General features: G+C 43.3%; 1 protein-coding gene and 1 long non-coding RNA gene across 2 annotated transcripts in view; both read left to right on the top strand.

Annotated features, from left to right (window-relative positions):
* LOC128473014 (hemicentin-1-like) overlaps nucleotides 1–23,145 on the top strand; it is a 281,136-nt gene that overhangs the window by 96,326 nt on the left and 161,665 nt on the right. The gene's annotated exons all lie outside the window — the stretch shown is intronic.
* LOC128473030 (uncharacterized) lies at nucleotides 1,314–2,873 on the top strand. The gene is made up of 2 exons (XR_008346240.1): nucleotides 1,314–1,413; nucleotides 2,370–2,873. It is a non-coding gene; the product is annotated as an uncharacterized LOC128473030 (long non-coding RNA).

The raw sequence follows: 23,145 nt of genomic DNA, 5'->3' as shown, positions 1-23,145 counted from the left end.
CAATCTGATGAGGGGGTCGTCCAGCAGAGGGGAGATGAAACGATCTGCAGCCCTATAAATACACCACAGGCCACAACCGCAGTCCTGCACAGTCCCGGATCTACCCTCCTTGCTGGGCGGCGGTGTCTGTCTGGATTACCCGCTATTTGATCTCTGACCCGTCTTTTTGATCTTTTGGACAGAAGTTGCTGCTGAAAAGAGCAAAAGGAAGCAAAAAAAAAAACTGCACAAAACTTGCCTATCTGCCCCTACAGAAATACCCTGGGTCAGTTTTTGAAAATGTTTTCTTGGATTAAATTCAAACACGGGACCATCATGCTGGCTAAAATGAGATTTGGGCCCAAAACATCAATCTGAAAATAACACTAACCCACTCTGTGATCCTCCACTGGCTCCCAATTACCTTTAGAATTAAATGTAAAATCCTGGTACTAAGCTATACGGCCCCCCATAACACTGCCTGCAATAATACTGCCCCTACATAAGACTGACTCTCATATACTGCCCCTCCATACATATTTGCCATATTTATTGGCGTATAACACGTGCCCTCCCCAGGACCGGAAGGGAGGGAGACGTGACTGCAAATCGTGCAGCTCTAGGATTCATCGGCGTATAACACGCATGTATGGTTTCAGCTTCGTATGTTAGTTATAAAAATGCGGTACTCTCCTACTCAATCCTTAAGTTCCTCCTGTGGGCTGAGTCTCTCCTCCTCACTTATCTCTTTCTTTTCCGTCTACAAGATTCGGCATTCACCCTCCCTCCCAACATTCAATAAACATCTCAAAACCCACTTCTTCAGAGAAGCCGCACCATCTTAGCTGCTAGAACCTCCTTGTCACTGACCCTTAGTGTTACTACCCCCCTCATACTCTGAGGATTTTGACGGGTTTTTCTCAGGTGTACGTTTTTTTTGTGATATAGATTTTATGGATAAAAGGGGCATTTGTTCTTTGTACCTCCAGACTTGAAGACGGTCTCTCTGAAACGCGTTGCTTAGCAGCACCTCAGTCTTTTGTGTTTTCCCGGCTGGGTGCGCTATTGTGCACATAGTGTGTTTCTACGCAGGTACATACATTTTTATTTATTCTCTAATCTTATTTTTGAAGTACATTTATTTTGTACATCTGGAAACATTTCAGATATGGTATAGATTCCTTAGTGACATATATACCACTTTACTTGAATATAACTTACATACCTTGTCTTTTTATTATTTCCTTATTTAAATTGTTTAAGTAACCAATAAATTAAATGTTTACTAGTTCAGTATTTTTACTTTATATTAGTGTTTCTATATATATAATTTAGCTCTGTCCATTTTTGTTGACATTCCCCTCTAATAATTGGAGGTGATTTTAATGATATATTACCGGTGAAAATAGAAGTGGAGGGGATGAGGACCAGAAGGTAGATAGAACTTCTCGCCAACTTAAACACTTTATCATTGATCTTAAATTGAAAGATGCAAGAAGGCATTTAAAACCCTCTGACCCGGGTTATATACGTGGTCTAGCGGCCAGGTCAGCCCCCACTTTGGTTTTGTCCTCTTCTGGTTTTAATCTCCAGGATTATCTCTTCTTTTCCTGTCTGCTAGATTTCACTCCTTGCCCCCAAATCTCTGGAATCTCCTCCCCCCGAACCTTCAGCTTTCACCCCCCCCCCCCGACATTCAAGAAACTTCTCAAAACCCGCTTCTTCAGAGCAGCCGCGCCATCTTAGCTGCTAGAACCTCCTTGTCACCGACCCTTAGTGTTACTACCTCCCTCATACTCTGAGGATTTTGGTGGGTTTTTTTTCAGGTGATTTTATGGATAAAAGGGGCATTTGTTCTTTGTACCTCCAGACACTCTGAGGTAGCTCTGAGGCTTGTAGACGGTCTCTCTGAAACGCGTTGCTTAGCAGCACCTCAGTCTTTTGTGTTTTCCCGGCCGGGTGCGCTATTGTGCACAGAGTGTGTTTCTATGCAGGTACATACATTTTTATTTATTCTCTCATCTTATTCTCTTGTTTTTGAGGTACATTTATCATTTATTTTATATATCTGGTATAAGTGGTATAGATCCCTTAGTGACATATATACTTATGCAAGTGTTTTTCTACCACTTTACCTTACATACCTTGTCTTTTTATTATTTCCTTATATGCACTTTATTGGTTACTTAAACAATTTAAATATGCTTCCTAATTTAGTGTTTGTATTTTTTACCTTATATTGGGGTTTTTTCTCACACACACACATATATATATATATATATATATATATATATATATATATATATATATATATATATATATATATATATATTTTATTTTAATTGTAAATTACCGGTAAAAATAGTAGTGGAGGGGATGAGGACCAGAAGGTAGATAGAACTTCTCGCCAGCTTAAACCCTCTGACCCGGGTTATATACGTGGTATAGCGGCCAGGTCAGCTCCCGCTTTGGTTTTGTCCTTTTCTGGTTGTAATCTCCAGGACGTGTTTTTAGAAGATGATTTGTTTTCAGACCATAAGCTTTTAAAAACAAACTTTTTAACTCCTAATGAATCTAAATGGTGGAAACTCTCTTTATCGTTACTAGAAGATGAACAACTCTGGAATAATTCTAAGGTCTCATATGGGCGATGGCGGCGCCAGAAAGACCCAAGTCAGAGTTTTTTGGGACTGGTGGGAAACCAGAAGTCCAAGATTAAGAATTTTTTTTATTGCTGCTGGCAAGAGGAAGAAAAAAGAGCGCAAGCGAGTTTTTAAAGATCGTAATGTGCGTCTACAAACTCTTTTTTTAAGTTGAAAGAGGCTGGTTTAAGCATTACTGACAAACTGATTTTTAATTTAAAGAAGGAGATTAAAAAGGTTTTAGATTTTAAAGGTAAAGAAATTATTTGTAATGCCCAGGTAAAGCGCTTGGAGTAAGGGGAGAAGTCCACTCGCTTCTTTTTTAAACAAATATCTCAAAAGAGAGACCAAATTTTAGAAATGGAAGGCCAGTCCTCCATCGCGGGTGTTTTAAACGCGTCACAAGAGTTTTTAAGAAGGGTAATAGATCATAATTAGAACTGGAGGCCTGTCACCCTTCTGAATGCAGACTATAAAATTATGGCCAAGATTTTCGCTAACAGAACAAAAGCTGGTGGTCAGGGGATGCCTGATGTGAAGCGTATTTTATATATAAAGTTTTTTACTACGTATTTTAAAAACGTTTACAAAGAATGTACCTTTGCTTCTTTTTTACACTACGCAGCTGGTCATATTTTTAGGAAATATAACTTTTACTCGCTGTCTCTTAACGCTCCTGTGCTTTTAAATCCGCCAAAGCAGTCATTTTAGGGAAAGCAATAACATTTTATCACCTCAGAGGTTTCAGCCCGGATGTTTTATAAAATCCAAAGAAGTTGTCTGCTGCTGTATTATCAAAGGAACAAACTGAGCAAGTGGCACAATAATCTCTCGTAGAGTCCAGAAGACTTTGGCAGAATGTATGTCGCCACTTTCTAGCCATCTCAGAGAGATCTTGCGTGGCAGGTGGTGCACGAATGTTTGCCAACTAGACAATTTCAGCGCAGGAGACGTCTTGGTGCCACCGCTAAGTGCCCCAGAGATCAGTGTACCCAAGATAAGAGAGAGTGTTGCATATATTTTGGAACTGCTTTTATGCGCAGGACATATGGGAAAAGGCAGGCCCAATTTTAGAATGGATTTGTGGCCTTTGGTTTTTAAGCTATACAGTTGTTTTGTCTCACAGCTGACCGGCCGCGTGTTTTATGGATTATGATAAATTGTATAAAAGATGCAATTTGGAAGACCAGGAATATTTTATTGCTTAAGAAAGAATGTATAAACCCTTTAAGATGTCTTAAGATGGCTGTAAGTGGTATGTACACACACTTTTTAAAGGATTGTAAAGCCATGGGTTCAATGAACGCAAGGAGACTTTGGTGCCTTAATATGTGGAACATTTTACTTGCGTGAATATCCCAAAGATGTTTTAATTCATTTGATCATTTTAAATGTTCCATTATATCCTTTAACCTGTTTTAAAGTATTTATTTATTGTACTGTAGCACATAGTTAATAAAAATGTGCAGCTACAGATCTGGTTTCCTGTTTCTGATTTCCCGTGTATGACCTTGGTTTTTTTCTCAATCCTGATTCATGTACCAGACCCCGGCGTGTCCCAGACTTCACGATCTTCTAAGCCGTGTGCCCTGCCTGAAGGGCTTCCTAGCCGTGTGCCCCGTCCCTGCTACAGTGCCCCTGTAATGCACCTACCTGTAAGTCCCGGACGTCGTCATCTTCCTCCCGGCAGAAACGCCGGCACCGCTCACTGGCACATGAAGCAGCCACTCACGCGCTGCCGTTTCATGAATAATTATGAGGCTGACCGCCCACTGGATTTCGCTGCGTCGCTATGGCCATTTAAACCTTGTTCTCCTTTCCATCAGTGCTCAGTTATACTGGTGCTTCCTGTATCTCGTGAGCCTCTCCGCGTTTCAAGTCTATGTTTATCCGGTATCCGACCCTGGTCTGCTTAACGGTTCTCGTGTACTTCTGGCATCCTGACTCTGGCTATCCTAACGACTCTGTGTACCTCTGGCATCCTGACCCCGGCTACCCAAACGACTCTGTGTACCTCTGGCATCCTGACCCTGGCTATCCTAAACGACTCTGAGAACCACTGGCTTCCTGACCCTGGCCATCTCAACGGCTCCTGTGTATCTCTGGCACCCCGACCCCGGTCTGCTAAACGGCTACGTTCTGCACACCCGTGCTTACAGCTACACTGCCAAGCGCCCTGTTACCCACACCAGGTCCTTGTGCGTGTTCTGTTCTGAGCAGGTGTGTTCCATTCCTGCATTCCGGATTCCTCCTGATAAAACAAACCTCACAGCCCCTGTCCCTTCTACACTTCCCTGCTTCCTGCTGTCTGCCCTGCCAGTGGGCTTCCTGCCATCTGCCCTGCCAGTGGATCTCCAGTTCCAGGCCTGTCTGTCATTATGTATCTTGGAGTACAGACAGAGCCTCAGATATCCCCTGCAATTGGGCTCCTACCCGTCCTGCTGGCACGGGTCCTGACACAAACCCTCCTAAAAGTGACCAAGTCCACTTAGTGGTCACATACAGCCTTCCCCCAACCCTTAGCTCACACCAGCCAGTGCTTTCTTTCTAGCTGCTTGCACACTGTCACAGAAGCCTCCATGCCCTGCCCTGGACCCTACAGACTGTGGGCCCTGGCCTTGGAAGGGGTTTGTTTTTTTGGGGAGGTTGGTACAGGGTGCCACATTTCCCCAGTTACCAGAGACTCTAAAAACTGCGGAGCTCGGAAGCATAACGGATATAGCCATTCAGGGCACTGAGATCTGTTACACATATTGAGTAGGCTCCCTTTTACTGCAGGATTACATAACCTCACTGCGTTCCTGCCTCTTTGGATTGGACCAAAATTCTTCGCATAGACACAGCCTGGACTGGATCACCTACCAGATATTAATGGTCCATGCACCATTTTGTCCTTGTGTTGGGAGAGGATGAGAGAACCCCCTGTATGGATCCCTTTGTCAGTTTACCTTGAGTTTACTGCATGTCCTTGATTACAACTCCCAAAATGTAGTAACACAAAATTAAAAGAAATGAAAGAAAAATAATGGAAGTTGCAATAGATAATCTTACCACTTGACGGCGCTGTTGGGCATTAGTGTGTAAAGCTGCTCTTATAGAATCAGCATTTTTTCAGTGAAGGGCGAGTGCTTGTGAGTTGGCTAAAAATGCGAGTTTGCAGCAACAGACAAAAGTTCCATTCGCAAATTCAGTAAAGCTAAATCGCATTGTCGCTCGCAAAAACAGTCAATAACAGTTCAATATCAGCAGTTTTTTGTAAAACTGCTGAAGCCAACAATAAAAAAAAAATGATTTTTCAGATCCAGAATTCTTGAGGCAATCTGCATGGGAGAGAATAATCAGAATATACATCGAATATGTTAAATGTGCTGCTGATCTATTGTGAGATCAACGGGCCTTCACTCTGGAAAACCTGGCTGGTCCCTGTAGGCATGCAGAGATCACTGATAGAAAGGGGTTAACATGACCCTGGGCTGCACCAAAGGAGCCCCCCCACAGGGTGTAATGTTGCAATTAGGTTATGGTGAGTGGCCACCACTTTCTGTTTATTCTTTTCTATCCACTGTTACTTAACTTTTGACTAATATGTTTATTCGTGGGTTACATTTTGGGTGTACTCCTGGGGTAATGCCATGGGCAATGCCTTATTGGGGCTAGCAGGGTTTTAGTGCAGCAAGGCAGGGTGGTCTCTGGGGCCTTGGGCCCCCGCAGTGGCAGAGAGCCTGGTTAGCTGTGGCTATGGAGCTGCTTCACCAGACGGTTGTGGAGTCAACTGCTGTTAGTACCTCTGCCGTTGGGCAGCTACGCTGGTTAGTGCTACAGGGTTAAATAGTACAGCTGAGTCTGGCAGGGTAGATGATGCCAACGGAGCTGATGTCTGCTCCATGGACCCGCATATCAAAGAAAAGGCACTCAAAAAAATGAGTCTAAGAAAGAGGAAGAGGAGAAGTATAGGTATCGGCTGATATCAAGAGCCTTCTCCCGCTGGCTTCAGGCCTTTGTCATCCTTACAAGTGATATTGGGGGGAAAGCACCCAGAGCATTTTTTGGGGTGTTTTGCTATATGGAAAGCATTGGTGAGGCGTATCGGGTGTATGGAAGGGCAGGGATGGCTCTGTTTTGATGAGCAATTTTTCAGTGGATGGCAATACGCCCAAGGATGACATGGGATCACATGGAAGTTGCCTTGTGGCTTCGGGTGGTGGCTCCTTCAGTCAAGGCAGCATCATCCTTTACAGATTTGAGGGGACCCTCCAGCACCAGGTGTTTCTGTGATACCCCCAAGAAAGGTGTTTGCTGGCAGTTCAACGTATTGGGATCAGACCTTTACAGCGAAGGATGATGCAGCATTGATTAAAGGGGGTTTGTGGAGGGTTTGGGGGTTTTAAAGACCTAGGCTCGGGCTTGGAGCATCCTGATGTGGTTAAGGTAAAAGCTGGGTAAGGAGGTTTCTTTAGGGTGAATAGCGGATCCCTTTGTCAGTTTACATCAGGCTTAGCTCAGGGTGTCCCCACTTGAAGAGATTCCGGCTCATTCACCATTTATCCTTCTGCATGAGGACTCCTACATCTTCTTCAAGGAGGCTTTGGGTTGGGTCCATCATTTCAGTCAGGGGGCTGCTTTGACCAAGTTGGATGAAGAGGTGGCTTTTTGGTTGCTACCTGTGCATCCATCATATTTGTACTTTGGCTGTTTTTGGGGTGATGCTTTCTACGTGGATACATGCCTACCCATGGGCTAAAACTTTCAACTGTTTTTCTGAGTTTATGGTCAGGGCAGAGTCCGGTATTACATTATTGTTACATTCCCTGCATGACTTTCTGTGTTCCGGTCTTCCTGGGTCTGATACGTGTGCGTTGCTTCATGTCACCCTTCAGACAAGGGCGGCTGATTTTGGAAACGCGGCTGTTCTCATCTTAAGCTATTCCTTCGCCTACTGAGCGGCTCAGAGAGCGGATGTCTGTGCCAGCGGTAGACAACTCGGGGTACCTCAAGTCACAGGCCATAATCCGGTGGATATGAGTCAGGCGTGTGTTGTGGCTTAATATCCTATACAAGACTGTGAGGTGGTCCCACTGGAAGGAAAGTCCCAAGATCGTACTAGTCCACGCGGGAGGTAATGATTGGTTAAACCTTTAATCCGATTTGTTGCAGTTACGTTTTGAGTGCTTGGTAATAATCTGGCCAGGTCATTGTTGGCTTTGAACAGGGCTAGGATTAAGGTGAACAAAACCACAGCTTCTAAGTTTTCTTATTTGTTTTATAAAGGATATACATACAGTTCCAATTGATGACAGATGACCTTGATGATGTCCTTGAGTCCTGTAGGTTCTTCTTCTTGGGAATGGCAACATCCCTGATCCTTATCGGACTTATTTCCCACTGCTAGAGGCTTCTACCACACACTGCTCAGTGAGCAGCAGACCCCTTTCCAGTTTGTCAATCCTCTCCAGATCTGAGCTTCTAAAGAGGCCACTCGCCCACATCTGCCACAGAGGTACGGACCCTGGAGCACTTGTTCCAAGCATACATACATGTGGCATACAGTGCACTAAGATAGCTGACAAGCTTCCTATCGCTCACTTTACACGCTAACAGTACAGTCACTAAAGGAAAAAACAATTTCTATATATTCACCCACAATCCCACCGCACACGTATACAGCATTGCCTTCAAACTCCGGTTCAGCTGAAGTTCCTGAGAGCTCCGATTCCTTCTTAACCTGCATTACTTCAATTACAGAGTTTAATTGCAGAGATGTTTCTTAAATTGTTACATAGAGCAAATCTTCCTCCAAAACCTTGGAAATCTGTAGGCCTCACAAAGGACTCTCTAAATGTTGTTATCCGGAGGCTGATTTAATGCATTGTTTACGGTCCGATTCAGACCTTTTGGGTAAATCAAACTTTATTGTATTTTCAAATAGTATAGGGAGGGGATACAGAAAGGAAAAATAGGGAGGGGAAGGGGAGGGTACAGGCAGCAACACAAGAGGTTACACGAGTGGTCTCCAACATGCCGATACATAACAGGAGAAAAACAAAAATAAAATGCAATGACGATATCATACAGAACGATACATGCAGTACCAATGGAGCAAGGGACCTGGCACAGGCCCAGTAAAGGGAGAGCATGAATCAAAGAGGAATCCTAGGGCAGGTAGTAGAATGTCGGTGCATCCACTAGAACTGCAGAGCCTGCAGATACCAAGCGGCAGCGTCGTCTAGTCTCGGAATAGGGGCAGCGACATGTAACGCGGGAGTGCCAAGTGTATAAGAGAAAGAAAATGAAAGTAGCAACCCAGGGACTAAGCATATGCCTGGTGGTTCAAACGGGCGGTAGAGAAAGAGCCCAATAGCACGTAGGAGAGGACAGACCTTTCGGGAGACTATAAACACATACGTTATCACGTCATGAGTACACGTCTACTAAAGGCTGCCACTATTACAATAACTAATTTTTACTATAAAAGGCAAAAAGCGTAACCTACAGAACATTAATATGTATGATATGGGGGGGGTTCAGTTATATTAAGCGACATCCTTTGCCCTGAAGTTAACCCCAAGTCTACACTTTAATTTTTACACTTACAGTTTTTCAGCTGTATAATTTGACCCATACCCTCTACCCTCACGTTCTTCTACAGAATCATACTACCCTCAGAGCATCACCAGAATGCTGAAAACATTTAACCTCTTATTACCCAAACTCTCCACATCCTAAAATCCCACAACTCTTTTGATAATTAAGGCTGCTGGGGGGGGGGATCCAGCCTCACCCACCTACCCCAGACACGAGACTTAGTTATATTTCCCAGGTGGACTGGACGGAGTCTTCTCTACATAAGGAAGCCAAGACATGCATTTTTTTTACTATAGGGTCTTCATACACTCACCCTTTATGAGTAATTGTTGGGTGGTAACATGTAACGGAAAAAGCAGAAATACAAAAATAATAGTGCAGTATATCTGTATATTGAAATAGAAAATATATCCTACAGAGTGCGGACTCTAAATTTAAACGGAATTTAAACGGAGCCTTTAAAAAAAAAATTCCTGAAAATCACACGACTGTGCCCTTAAGGCGGCATTCACCTAAACGTCTCTCTGTGGTTTTTTCCTCCCTTGCTCCGAGCCATAAAATTACCCGGCTCTGAGTGTTGTGGCTCGTGCCTAATATAGGGGAGGCAGACCCTTCTTTGAAGCAGGTAGCAGCTTGTCATTAATCGAGCAATAAAGATACTGATACGTGCGATGCGATCAGCACAGACCAGAAGAACAACTTCTGGTACAGAGCCGAGTGAGACACCCAACACGCAACCCACTGAACATGTAGCTGCTATACCTGTTTAACCCTTGACACCCCACACAAATGAGACACCTGCGGTACCCCTAAGGTCTCCTGCTATTAATGTTGAAGTAGGGCCTGAAGCGCAGAATGCGCATGGTGTTGATCCCCCTGTATTTTTGTAAAAGCTGTTTAATATTTTTTCCCCCCTGAAGTAGAAGGACCTGCTAAATGCATGGAAAGGGGTTCTGTGATCCTGTATCCATTCCTCGCTATCAGTAGCCGTATGGTAGGGGGTAAAATTGTCTGTCAAAAGCCTCTTAGTATAGACTCAACACAATTTGTTTTTGAAGATTCCCGATTGTCGGACCAAAAATTGTTTCTGTTTGTCGGGGGGGGGGGCAGAGCTGTGGGGTTACATTTTCAAGTCTTTTAAACTGTCACAATGTATCAGTGGTGCGTTGGCCGTGTCCAGGGTGATCCCTTTCACCTTCAGAGATGTCTTATCTGTCATCAATTTGTAGCCGTAATTCTTGGGCCCGGCAGATATAAACTCGGTTATGGATGAGTTCTCGGGTATCTCATTATCAGTCACCCGGATAGTCACCCAGGGGCAGGTTCCACTCACCCTCTCTGCTGACAAAACTAACAGAGTCCGTGTCATGAGACAGACATCCAAAACATTATACAATTCTAGCCGTGACGGCGGTTGTGAAAGAAGCAATAAAGATATTTGTATTACGAGCCCAACTATGACTCCCTCAGCATACTTCCAACCGCGGATTCATCGCTGACAGCAGCTAAAGAGGACACAACGTATTGGCGGTGGGAATGACCTTGGTCAGGTTCGATCTATTGATTTAATTCATTGCATTAAGAATGATCTGGCCAGGTGCTTTGCTATGTTTTCTGGAGTTTCTTTGGTCTGGTCAGAGATTGTTCCCCGGCCTGTTTGGAGTCTCCAGTCCAATGGTAAGGCTTTGGAAAGGTGTCACAGGAAGGTCAATTTCCATTTCTAAGTTCGCAGGATAGGTTGATTTACGGTTAGACGCAAGGATCTGGAAGGCGATAATTCAGATCTCATGCGTTCTGATGGGGTTCATCTTAATTCCAGAGGGTTGGACATATTTAATATGGGCCTTCAGTCTGGCATCGAGGAAGTGCTGGCGTCGGGGGGCTCCGGGCCAGAGTAGACTGGGTCCCTGGCCAGCGCAGGTTACAAAGAAGCATGGTATGTTTGCCCATAATGGGCTTGGGGAGGCGCATCCCGTGGGGGGGTTATGGCACCTACCGGGCTAGGGCTCTTGTCTTGTTGGGGTAATTATCTGCCTGTTGGGCTTAGTGCTTAACAGCTGGCAGGGGGTTTTAGGGTTGGTTGTGTGTTTTTACCGCTGGCCTGGGCAAAGTTTATCTAAATTCTAATAAAGCTGTGCCCAAAAGCCCTACCCCACTAATGTGTCCTGTGTCTTCATTGGGGGAAGGGGGTGGTTAATCTCGGTTTTTGGGTAACTTTTAGCCCTCAGGCTATGGGCTTAAGCAGTCATGTACTTATTATAACGGCTGCTGTGTGGAATGCAACCCAGACTCTTCCTTGTAGGAGAGATAAGAATGTTAGAACATTCCTTGGAGAAAATGGTTATTTTTAAAGCCGTTGTATTACTGTAACCGGCTCGTTCTTGCGAGAGTCGGACAGTTTTTGCAAACATTAGGATTTTATGTCGGGTCGGCAGATTGTTGGGAGGAATGCCTTAGTCACGTCAGCCACTCCCTGCATTGTTTTAGAGGTGCGCATGAGCCCCAGACACTAGAGATTGTTTCCAGCCCCAGGACTTTCTAAATGATAAAGGGACTTGAGAATTGTAAACCAAACTCTGTTTATTGAGTATATATAATACAAACAATAATTAATTTGAATCCCAAAAATGTATCTATAAAGCAGACGTCATGAAAATAAGTATAATGCTTGCCAATAAAGATAATAATTTGCAATCCCGTGGGATGCAGTCTCTCAGTAAGCGCCGTATTCTGCCCCCCCAATCTTACAATCTGGCTATCTTATAGACTTTTGTCTTAGCCAAAAGTTGGCGTTGCCCCACGGGATGACCTTGACCATGTCACTCTTCGTTTTTTACCACGAAACCCACCAATAAAATCGTGACGCATAATATGTACGTTTTATAAAAACAGAGCACAAAACTCAAATGTAGACAGCTGACCATCGTACGTTATGACTGCCTGATATCTACCAGCATACTTACAATATTATAAATGAAAGTGTGAGTGCACGAAATCTTAATAGATAATTATATATCGCATTCATCTTATCATAAACCATTACATTAATCATGAAGAAATTAAAAAGTAAATATTTGATCATAAGCCGATAACAACATCTGCTGCCATCTTGTCTGTTGGACAATAATCAAGAACTGCGTTACCCTCACTGATTACTGATCGAATGAAGTGCTACTTGATATCAATATGTTTGCATCTGTGTCGGCAAACAGGATTATTTGAAAGAATGATTGAACCTCGATTGTCACCAAACGTTTTTACTGCTTCATAGTCATAGCCATTCTCCATTCCCTCGAGTAACTGCACGAGGTACAGACTTTCCTGCGTGGTTAACCTTTGGCAAAAAATCTGGCTTTGTGTGTTTCTAATCCGTCAACATTGTTTTTCACTGCATACACGCATCGCCCCCCCACTGAATGTTTACTTACTGGTAAGGTTGTCAAGGTGACGGTGTCATTTTCTTTCAATGAATCAATTTCCTCTGTCATAGCCTTAAGCCAATTCTGTGACTGAGGTGAGCTCATAGCTTCTTTAAAGTTTTGTGGTACATCAAACACCTTGTAGCAATAATCAATGTTTGTTAGTATTTGATCGTCCACTTCTGGAACATAGTCCTCCAAATACTGAGGAGTTGTTCTGTCTCTTTTAGGATAACGTGTACTATGGTCATTCCCTGCTTGACCATTGTCCTTGCTCTTCAAAGCTTCTTTTTCAGAAATTTGAATGGAGTTTGGACACTCAGTTTCAGTTGGATTAATCTTTGGTATAGAGGGTACATAGTACATAGATGGCATTCCTCATCATCATGTAACAGGTCAGTTACTCTGTGTTTAAGGACCTTTCCAGCGTCTGGGTAAAACACTAGGTAAGAAGGACTGTTCTTGTCATATCCAATAAAAATCCCTCTCTCACATTTTGAGTCTAGTTTCTTTCTGTCCTACCTGTATGCAAAACACTCTGACCCAAAAACTCTCATCTTAGAAAGATTAGGTTTTCTGCCCGTTGTCCATAATTCTTTTGGTAATTTACTCTCAACTAACAGACATCTTGCCATTTCAAATAGCGTTCTCCAATTTCTCTCAGCAGTCCCATTTTGGTGGGGTGAGTAAGGTGCTGAGGTTTCGTGTCTTATGCCTCTCTTATTTAGCAGTGACTTAAAGCTGCTTGCCATAAACTCTGTACCATTATCAGATCTTATACATTTTATGACTCCATACAAGGCTGTGTCAGCAATAAACCTTTCAGTGGCTAACACTGCATCACTCTTGTGTTTTAGGAAATATACAAATATTGCACCAGAGTAATCATCAGTGAATGCTATTGTATATCTGACACCTTCTTTAGCTGGTGGTTCTATAGGACCTGATAAATCAGCGTGTATTAGCGCTAATATAGCTGTGGCTCTTGTATCAGATTCTCTGTTCCGGCTCTGAACAATTTTCATCCTTGAGTGCAAACTTCACAATTTAGATGAGACTTATCAATCTTACCCTTAATTTTCATTCCTTCTACCACATTTTGTAGTTTTGCAATATCATCATAATTACAGTGACCTAGGATTTCATGCCACGTTTGTAAATCATGACATCCATGACAACTGTCATCATTTTCAACAAAAACATTCAGATAGTAAAGTCTATTGTACTTCTGGATTGTGAATTTGGTACGGTTTTGTGCACGAGTTCATTGCTGTCTTGCAGGAAGCTGACTAATCCTCCACTCTTTGTTGCTGCATCTACAGAGGAGATGTCTTGGGGGTATGAAGGAATGGGTTGGTGATGGAGGGTTCTGTCACATGAGAATGTAGAACGCACTCTTCAGCATTCCCTCGCTGTCAAGCAAACAAACCGGTTCTTTTTTCCATCTGCAAGTTCCATTGAATGTCATCAAAGCTCTTACATTTTCTGATGTCAGTAATTATATGGGGCGTTGCTCCTGTATCAACCATTAGTCCCTTTAGTTTTAACTCATCTAGTGAGTCATCTCTAATTTTAAAAGCAAACGAGTGCCTGTTGTCGCGTCATAGTAGTTACATAGTTACATAGGCTGAAAAAAGACCTGCGTCCATCAAGTTCAGCCTTTCCTATATCTGTTAATTTATTGCTGTTTGATCCAAAAGAAGGCAAAAAACCCCGGCTTCGCTCTTTCCAATTTTGCACTAACCAGGAAAAAAAATTCCTTCTTGACCCCAAAATGGCCGTCAGATTTCTCCTTGGATCAATAAGCTGTTTCCCCTTAATTAAAGATTATATCCCCGAATATTATGTTTTTCCAGGTATCCATCCAGTTGCTGTTTAAACGTCTGTACAGACTCTGATAAAACGACCTCTGCAGGCAGAGAATTCCACATCCTTACTGCCCTTACTGTAAAAACCCCTTTCCTCTGCTTTAGACTAAATCTCCTTTCTTACATTCTAAAAGCATGACCACGTGTCCTATGCATAGTCCTGTTTATGAACAGATTTCCCCACAATGGTTTGTATTGGCCCCGAATATATTTATATAACGTTATCATATCCCCTCTGAGGCGCCGTTTTTCTAAACTAAACAGATTTAAATTAGTTAACCTTTCTTCATAACTATAGCGCTCCATTCCTTTTATTAATTTTGTAGCCGCCTCTGCGCCCTTTCTAGTGCTATGATATCCTGCTTTAGAAAAGGTGCCCAAAATTGCACAGCATACACAAGGTGCGGCCTTACCATTGATTTATACAGAGGCAAAAGTATATCTTTATCCCGCGAGTTGATCCCCTTTTTATACACGACAATCCCTTACTGGCCTTAGCGGCTGCAGACTGACATCGCACATTGTTGCCTAGTTTGTTGTCCATAACAATTCCCAAATCCTTCTCATTTGTCGTTACCCCTAATTCACTACCGTTTAGGGTGTAGGTTGCTTGTGCATTCGCTACCCCGAAGTGCATAACTTTACATTTATCTACATTGAATTTCATCTGCCATTTGTGTGCCCGGCCCCCCGGTCTCTCTAGATCCCTCTGCAGCACTGTGATATCCGGCTCGCGCTGTATAACTTTACCTAGTTTTGTGTCATCTGCAAACACAGAAACATGACTTTCAATGCCTCCTGCCAGGTCATTTATAAATATGTGGAATAAAATTGGGCCCAGAACGGAACCCTGAGGGACACCACTTACCACTTTCCACCAGCTTGAAAATTTACCGTTTATAACAACTCTCTGTTCTCTACCTCTAAGCCAAAGTTCTACCCAAGAACAAGAATTTGCATCTAGGCCAATTTCTTTCAGTTTGAATTCTAACCTATTGTGTGGAACCGAGTCAAACGCGTGGGCAAAATCCAAGTAGATTCCGTCCACCGCGACCCCCTGATCGACACTTCTACTTACTTCTTTGTAGAATGCAATTAAATTAGTTTGACAGGACCTATGTTTCATAAAACCATGCTGATTTATGCTAATAATACTATTCTTCCCAAGGAATTCTTGAATATTATCCCTAAACAGCCCTTCAAATACTTTCCCAGCCATGGAAGTTAGGCTCACAGGTCTATAATTTCCGGGCACAGAGTTGGAACCCTTTTTGAAAATAGGAACCACATCTGCCTTCCTCCAATCCTCTGGTATGATTCCTGAAAGAAAAGAATCCCGAAAGATTAGAAACAGAGGTTCACTTATTCCTGACTCAGCTCCTTAAGTACTCGTGGGTGAAAACCGTCAGGCCCCGGAGCCTGGTTAACATTAACTTTCTTTAGTTGCTGCAGCGCCCGTCCCGAGCCGTCCACTCACAGTTTGACTGAAAATTTTTCTCAGTGGTCCTATGTATCTCCATTGCCATAGGTTCCTCCATAACATATACTGAGGAAAAATAGTTATTTAAAGTTTCTGCTTTTTCCTGGTCCTCCTTAACCAACCCCCCCCTCTCTGTTTTTAATGAACCTACGTTTTCATTCTTTGTTTTTTTTAGAATTTATGTACTTAAAGGATTTTTGGGGTTAGTTTTGCTCTCTTTGGCTATCACTCTCTCATGTTCTAGTTTAGCCCATCCAATCACCTTTTTGTATGCTTTATTGGCTTCCTTATATCTTATATAGGATGCCTCTGATTCGTCTGATTTAAATGCTGTAAAAGCCATTTTCTTATTTTTAATTTCCTGCTTAACGTCCCCATGAAGCCCCATCGGTTTCAATTTGTTTTTTATATTTGTTTCCTAGCGGTACGTACTGAGAAGTGCACCCTGCTAATATTTGTTTGAAAATACTCCATTTTTCCTCAGTATTTTTATCCCTGAAGAGTTTTTGCCAGTCAATAAGTTGTAAAGCTGCCCTTATCTTATTGAAATTGGCCTTCTTAAAATTAAACGTTTTAGTATTCCCCATGGGGAATCCCCCATGAGTTTATTTCAAAAGACCCCATATTGTGATCACTATTACCCAAGTGCCCCCCACTTGAATGTTAGACACAAGATCAACATTGTTTGTTATCACCAGATCCAGATGAGAACCCTTTCTAGTTGGTGCTGGTACCGGTTGTGACATTAGGTCATTAGGTTGTTTATAATATATCCCAACCAGTAGTTCTTTTCCTTTTCTTTTGCCCCGAGTTGATATCTACCCATAAAGCTTCCACAAATCCCTTGTTGCATTCAAGATGCTTAATATTTGACTTTAGCTCGTTGTCATGGTAACATACAAGCATACTCCTCTCCCTTCCTGCTTTTTCTGTCCTTCCTATATAATGTGTAACCTTTTAAGTTAACTGCCCAGTCAGGGGTTTCATCCCACCATGTTTCTGCAATGCCTATAACCGTATTTGCTCGATTATAAGAGGACCCTGATTATAAGACGACCCCCCAAAATCTGAATATTAACTTAGGAAAAAAAGAAAAAGCCTGAATATAAGACGACCCTAAAGGAAAAAAGTTTTACCAGTAAATGTTAATTCATGTAAACTATTTTTTTTAATAAAAGCTATGATTGAGAAAAAAAAATTTTTTGTTTTTATTTCTTTGTATTTTCCAACCTGCCCCCCAGTTACGCACATCTGCCCCCAGGCTTGCCACTCCAATATGGCACTGTGGCCCATGACATGCCTTTTGACCCCCTATGTGCCACTCTGCCTCCAGAAATGCCTTATATCCCTATATGCTACTCTGGCATTTAGGGGGTTAAAAGGCATATTATGGGGCAGACTGGCATATAGGGAGGTATAAGGCATTCAGGAGGCAGAGTGGCATTAAGGGAGTTAAAAGGCATTTCACAGAGCACTCTGCCTCCAGAAATGCCTTATACCCCTATATGCTACTCTGGCATTTAGGGGGTTAAAAGGCATATTATGGGGCAGGGTGGCATATAGGGAGGTATACGGCATTTCAGAAGGGCTTTATCAAGACTTGTTGTAGTAAAACTTAATGCATTACCACCAAGCATTCTTACTTCAGAGACTTCAAGAGAGGATATAGAGATTTGGGTCTTAAACAAGGACTGCCGTTCTTGAACAGGGACATATAGGCCATATACGTTTCACAATATGTTATGATACATTATTCTGTTTATACGTTTGGACTGTAGTTGTATAGTTGTAAAGTATACCCAACTCCGTAATTGTTAGTAAAGCATATTAAATGTTCTGGGCTCGTGTATAATACTTGGACTAATGAAGGGTAGAAAACTCTCACATAAATCATATGGTTTTTGAGGGGCATGTGTTTTAGTGTGGGTATTGTTTTAAACGGGTATCCATACCATGCCTCTTCTACTGCCTCCAGTAAACCTGTAATAAGGGAATGGTGGTCCAACGCACCCGAGGCAGTCCTTGGGAACTGACACACTGACACACTTACCGGTGCTTCCTGCTGTATTGCCGGGGCAGCGGGTTGACGTCTCCTTCCGCTGCAGCCGGAAGGAGGTGGAGTTGGCAGCGGGGGTTTGTCTGCGTCCGTCGTGCGGCACCGGTGCGGGGAACTCTGATCTCTGACAGTCGGGGAAGGTCTGCGCGACGGACGCAGACAACCCCAGCTGCTAGCCACACCTCCTTCCGGCTGCAGCGGACGTTGTCTACGCGGATCGCGTAGACGTCAACCCGCTGCCCCGGCAATACACCAGGAAGCACCGGTAAGTGGGGCAGGAGGGTTGAGACAGGAGGATCCAGGTCCCCTGCAGCGGTGCGGGGGATCTGGATCTTAGTCTCCTAATCAGACCTCTATTTGAGGTCTGATTAGAAGACGACCCCGATTAGAAGACGAGGGGTATTTTTCAGAGCATTTGCGAGCAAATACGGTATATCATATTGCTTAGTGTATGCTATTGCATTCATTTAATATTACCCTGAGTCTCTTGAATTTTATGATAATTTTTATTAATACCTCCTCTGTTCTGATCTTGCCCCCTCCCCCATCTCCACCCCCCTTGTTCTGATCTGAAGCCCCTCTCCTTTCTGCGCTATCTCCATTTTCAAGATCTGTGTCCCTCCCCCCTCACCACCTCCAGCCTTCTAGCCATCCTCTCCCCCAGCACAGCAGACCCTCTTCCGTTTAGGTGCGATCCATCACCGCTATAAAGATTGTACCCAAGCGCAAAATCAGCCCAGTGCTCTAGAAATCCAAAACCCTCCTTCCTACACCATGACTTTAGCCACACATTTACCTCCCTGATCTCCCGCTGCCTTTCTACTGTTGCGCGAGGCACAGGTAATATTTCTGAGAATACTACCTTGGAGGTCCTTTTCTTCAATTTATCTCCTAATTCCCTGCATCGGGGGAGTCACCGGACATAACGCCAGTAAATGTTTCAGGAATCTTGCATGATAGTAAATGTAACGACAAAGAGGGCTCTTACACATATAGATGTAACACAACCATTGTTTAACAAAAGGAATGCTTTACAAGACATAACAAAAACCACAAATGTACGTGTCTCAACACACCACTTACCAAATAAAAATAAGAAACAAAATTTAAAAAAAAAATGAAAAACACCCAGCCAGTATTATAAAAGTTTAGAAGAATGTGTTTTATGGTATTTTATGGTGTTTGCATAGGCAGCCTGACGTTCTGAATCGGTTGGCGTGCACTGATAATGCGCACTTTCACACAGGGGTAAATCTGCTGAATGCAGTGTGATTAGGCATGGCTGCTCGGGGTTTTTCTCAAGACCAATGGCGGCAGACATTTTACTAAACGTTGCAATAATGACACATAGTGATACGTGCGATACGATCAGCACAGACCAGAAGATTACCTAAAACAACTTCTGGTACAGAGCCGAGCGAGACACCCAACACGCAACCCACTGAACACGTAGCTGCTATACCTGTTTAACCCTTGACACCCCACACAAATGAGACACCTGCGGTACCCCTAAGGTCTCCTGCTATTAATGTTGAAGTAGGGCCTGAAGCGCAGAATGCGCATGGTGTTGATCCCCCTGTATTTTTGTAAAAGCTGTTTAATATTTTTTTTTCCCTGAAGTAGAAGGACCTGCTAAATGCATGGAAAGGGGTTCTGTGATCCTGTATCCATTCCTCGGTATCAGTAGCCGGATGGTAGGGGGGTAAAATTGTCTGTCAGAAGCCTCTTGGTGTAGACACACGGGTTTTATGAGGCGGCCGCGTTTCTATCTGCCAACACAATTTGTTTCTGACGATTCCCGATTGTTTCTGTTTGTCGGGGGGGGGGGCAGAGCTGTGGGGTCGTCCAGTACCAAGTCTTCTAAACGGTGAAAATGTATCAGTCGTGCGTTGGCCGTGTCCAGGGTGATCCCTTTCACCTTCAGAGATCTCTTATCTGTCATCAATTTGTAGCCGTAATTCTTGGGCCCGGCAGATATAAACTCGGTTATAGATGAGTTCTCGGGTATCTCATTATCAGTCACCCGGATAGTCAGCCAGGGGCAGGTTCCACTCACCCTCTCTGCTGACAAAACTAACAGAGTCCGTGTCATGAGACAGACATCCAAAACGTTATACAATTCTAGCCGTGACGGCGGTTGTGAAAGAAGCAATAAAGATATTTGTATTACGAGCCGAACTATGACCCCTCAGCATACTTCCAACCGCGGATTCATCGCTGACAGCAGCTAAAGAGGACACAACGTATTGGTTCATGCCGGTGGGAATGACCTTGGTCAGGTTCGATCTATTGATTTAATTCATCCAATTAAGAATGATCTGGCCAGGTGCTTTGCTATGGAGTTTCTTTGGTCTGGTCAGAGATTGTTCCCCGGCCTGTTTGGAGTCTCCAGTCCAACGGTAAGGCTTTGGAAAGGTGTCACAGGAAGGTCAATTTCCATTTCTAAGTTTGTTCGCAGGATAGGTGGATTTACGGTAAGACGCAAGTATTTGGAAGGTGATAATTCAGATCTCATGCGTGCTGACCGGGTTCATCTTAATCCTATAGAGTTGGACATATTTAATTTGGGCCTTCAGTCTGGCATCGAGGAAGCGCTGGCGTCGGGGGGGGAGTAGACTCTGGCCACGGGTCGCGTTGGCGGTCTGGGTCCCCTGGCCAGCGCGGGTTACAAAGAAGCATGGTATGTTTGCCCATAATGGGCTTGGGGAGGCGCATCCCGTGGGGGGATTATGGTACCTATGGGGCTAGGGCTCTTGACTTGTTGGGGTTATTATCTGCCTGTTGGGCTTAGTGCTTTACAGCTGGCAGGTGGTTTTAGGGTTGGTTGTGTCTTTTTACCGCTGGCCTGGGGAAAGTTTATCTAAATTCTAATAAAGCTGTGGCCAAAAGCCCTACCCCACTAATGTGTCCTGTGTCTTCATTGGGGGAAGGGGGTGGTTAATCTCGGTTATTGGGTAACTTTTAGCCCTCGGGCTATGGGCTTAAGCAGTCATGTATTTATTATAACGGCTGCTGCTGTGTAATGTACAGGCTGACGAGACCTCGACCCGGAATCTTTCTTGTAGGAGATAAGAATGTTGTTTATTACAAAAATGTAAAAGCCCCACTTTCTTTACTGAACGAAACGGCCGCTTATGCAAATAAATCCGACCCTTTTGAGATAAATTATGAAGGGTTGGAGGAAATGGTTATTTTTAGAGCCGGCGTATTACTGGCGTGTAACCGGGTGGTTCTTCCGAGAGTCGGACAGTTTATTTTTTTTTACATAGAAAGATAGAAAGTGACGGCAGATAAGAAGCATTCGGTGTCCAGTCCCCCCCAACCTCTGAATACTTTCCTTAGTCCCCAGCATTAACCTGTATCTAGTTTAGCCTTATGCCTTATGCTTGCGTATAAACCTTTACTGTATCAACATCTACCACTTCTGCTGGAAGGCTATTCCATGCGTCCACTACCCTTTCCATATATATGTATATAGTACAATATACTACAACATACCCGTCTCTTATGTCATTAGACCACGGCCGGCGTGTAAATGTCGGGGCCGCCTCGTTATCCCAATCCGGCCCTGTGTTGGGAAATCATGGCTGCTGACGTGGAAGTTCTTCAATAAAAGTGCGACCCATTTCAATCTTTCATCATATTTTATTATTTTTTATAGAAAATTAGATGATCTGATCAAAAAATGGCATCTGAAGAAAGTCCTATTTCTATAGCTTCAGAAAATTACAGCTGAACCCGAACAGCTCAGGAACGTCAGCCGTGGGGACGAAGGGAACAAGAAATGTTGTAAAAATGTTGTTTGTTAACATAAAATGTCAGCCGCCGGCTTGTTTAGTTTTAGACGGCTGGAAATCACCAAACGTATCGACAAGAAACTGCGGATAACAAATATTTCTCTGTCTACCCCGGGTTGTGTGCCCCCGAGTGTGTGCCCCGGAGTGTGTGCCCCGGAGTGTGTGCCCCGGAGTGTGTGCCCCCGAGTGTGTGCCCCCGAGTGTGTGCCCCGGAGTGTGTGCCTCGGAATGTCTGCCCCGGGTTATGTGTTAATAACACACGGCCTGGATACGATCACAACTAAACGTCTCAGCGAATGCATTTCCTTCTCTACGTTTCTCTGATACTGAAGTTTGATGGTTTTTTAGTATAACCGGTCACTTTATCTTTTATATAACAGCAGGAGGGGTTTGGCGTCGCCCCTGATTCTGGATATAATAATTTCTTGTTTTGAGGAGGGATTCTGTGTTATTACAGCCGTATAGAGGGGTTTTGTGAATATATTTTATCATATTTGACGCAGGCTTTTCCTATGATTTTTATTATGAATGGTGTTTATCGTTCAGCCTCTTCTATGATTTCGTATCATGCATCTCCAAACCCTTTTTTAGCGTTAGTATTATGTTGTCACTTTGGGTCATGTATGAGCATTATTATTATCCACACTTCACATATTACTACATGTTTTATTCCGTTTTAAATATTTAATCTTCCATCACACGCAATGTAACAGAGCTTTCACGCACCAACTACTCGTTTAGTCAATCCTACTATTATTTAGTTCATACCACTGACTCTGGCACTCATATACAGCTATCCACTACTCTTTTTTTCAGCGCTGTGTGTGTTGGCGCAGTACAAATAATCGGATAATAAATATGTGCCGACAAATATTAAATGACGATTATTACAGATCTATTATAAAATAAAATCATATAACTGGATATACTGCCGGTAAATGACCTCATAAAATAAAACCTGCGCGGAAAAACCCAGAGAAACGTAATCTTTATTTTATGAGGTCATTTAGCGGGATATTAAATGCCATTAAACGCTTGTGTGGGAAATGATTTTATTTTTCAAAGTATCTGCAGTATTTACAGAAACGTCCTATTCTTCAGCTCCTGGCTGTCAGATAATATTCAGCGGGATTGAGGTTAACCCTTTATTGTAGCTGCAGCAGGATAGGAGATCACAATATGATTCGATTCGTTTACTAAGTAAAAACGTTTAAGCAGTTTGCCTTCACACAGCGTTATTTGAATGACGCGCTATATATTATTTAGTGTATATGTTTATTATATGTGGAAAGGGGCGGAGCCAATCACCTTGTTCCTCCTAT

This window comes from Spea bombifrons, chromosome 2 (assembly GCF_027358695.1).
Source record: "Spea bombifrons isolate aSpeBom1 chromosome 2, aSpeBom1.2.pri, whole genome shotgun sequence".
Classification (NCBI taxonomy): Eukaryota; Metazoa; Chordata; class Amphibia; order Anura; family Pelobatidae; genus Spea; species Spea bombifrons.
The sequence above is the reverse complement of the archived record's forward strand: the minus strand, read 5'-3'. Positions and strand labels throughout refer to the sequence as shown.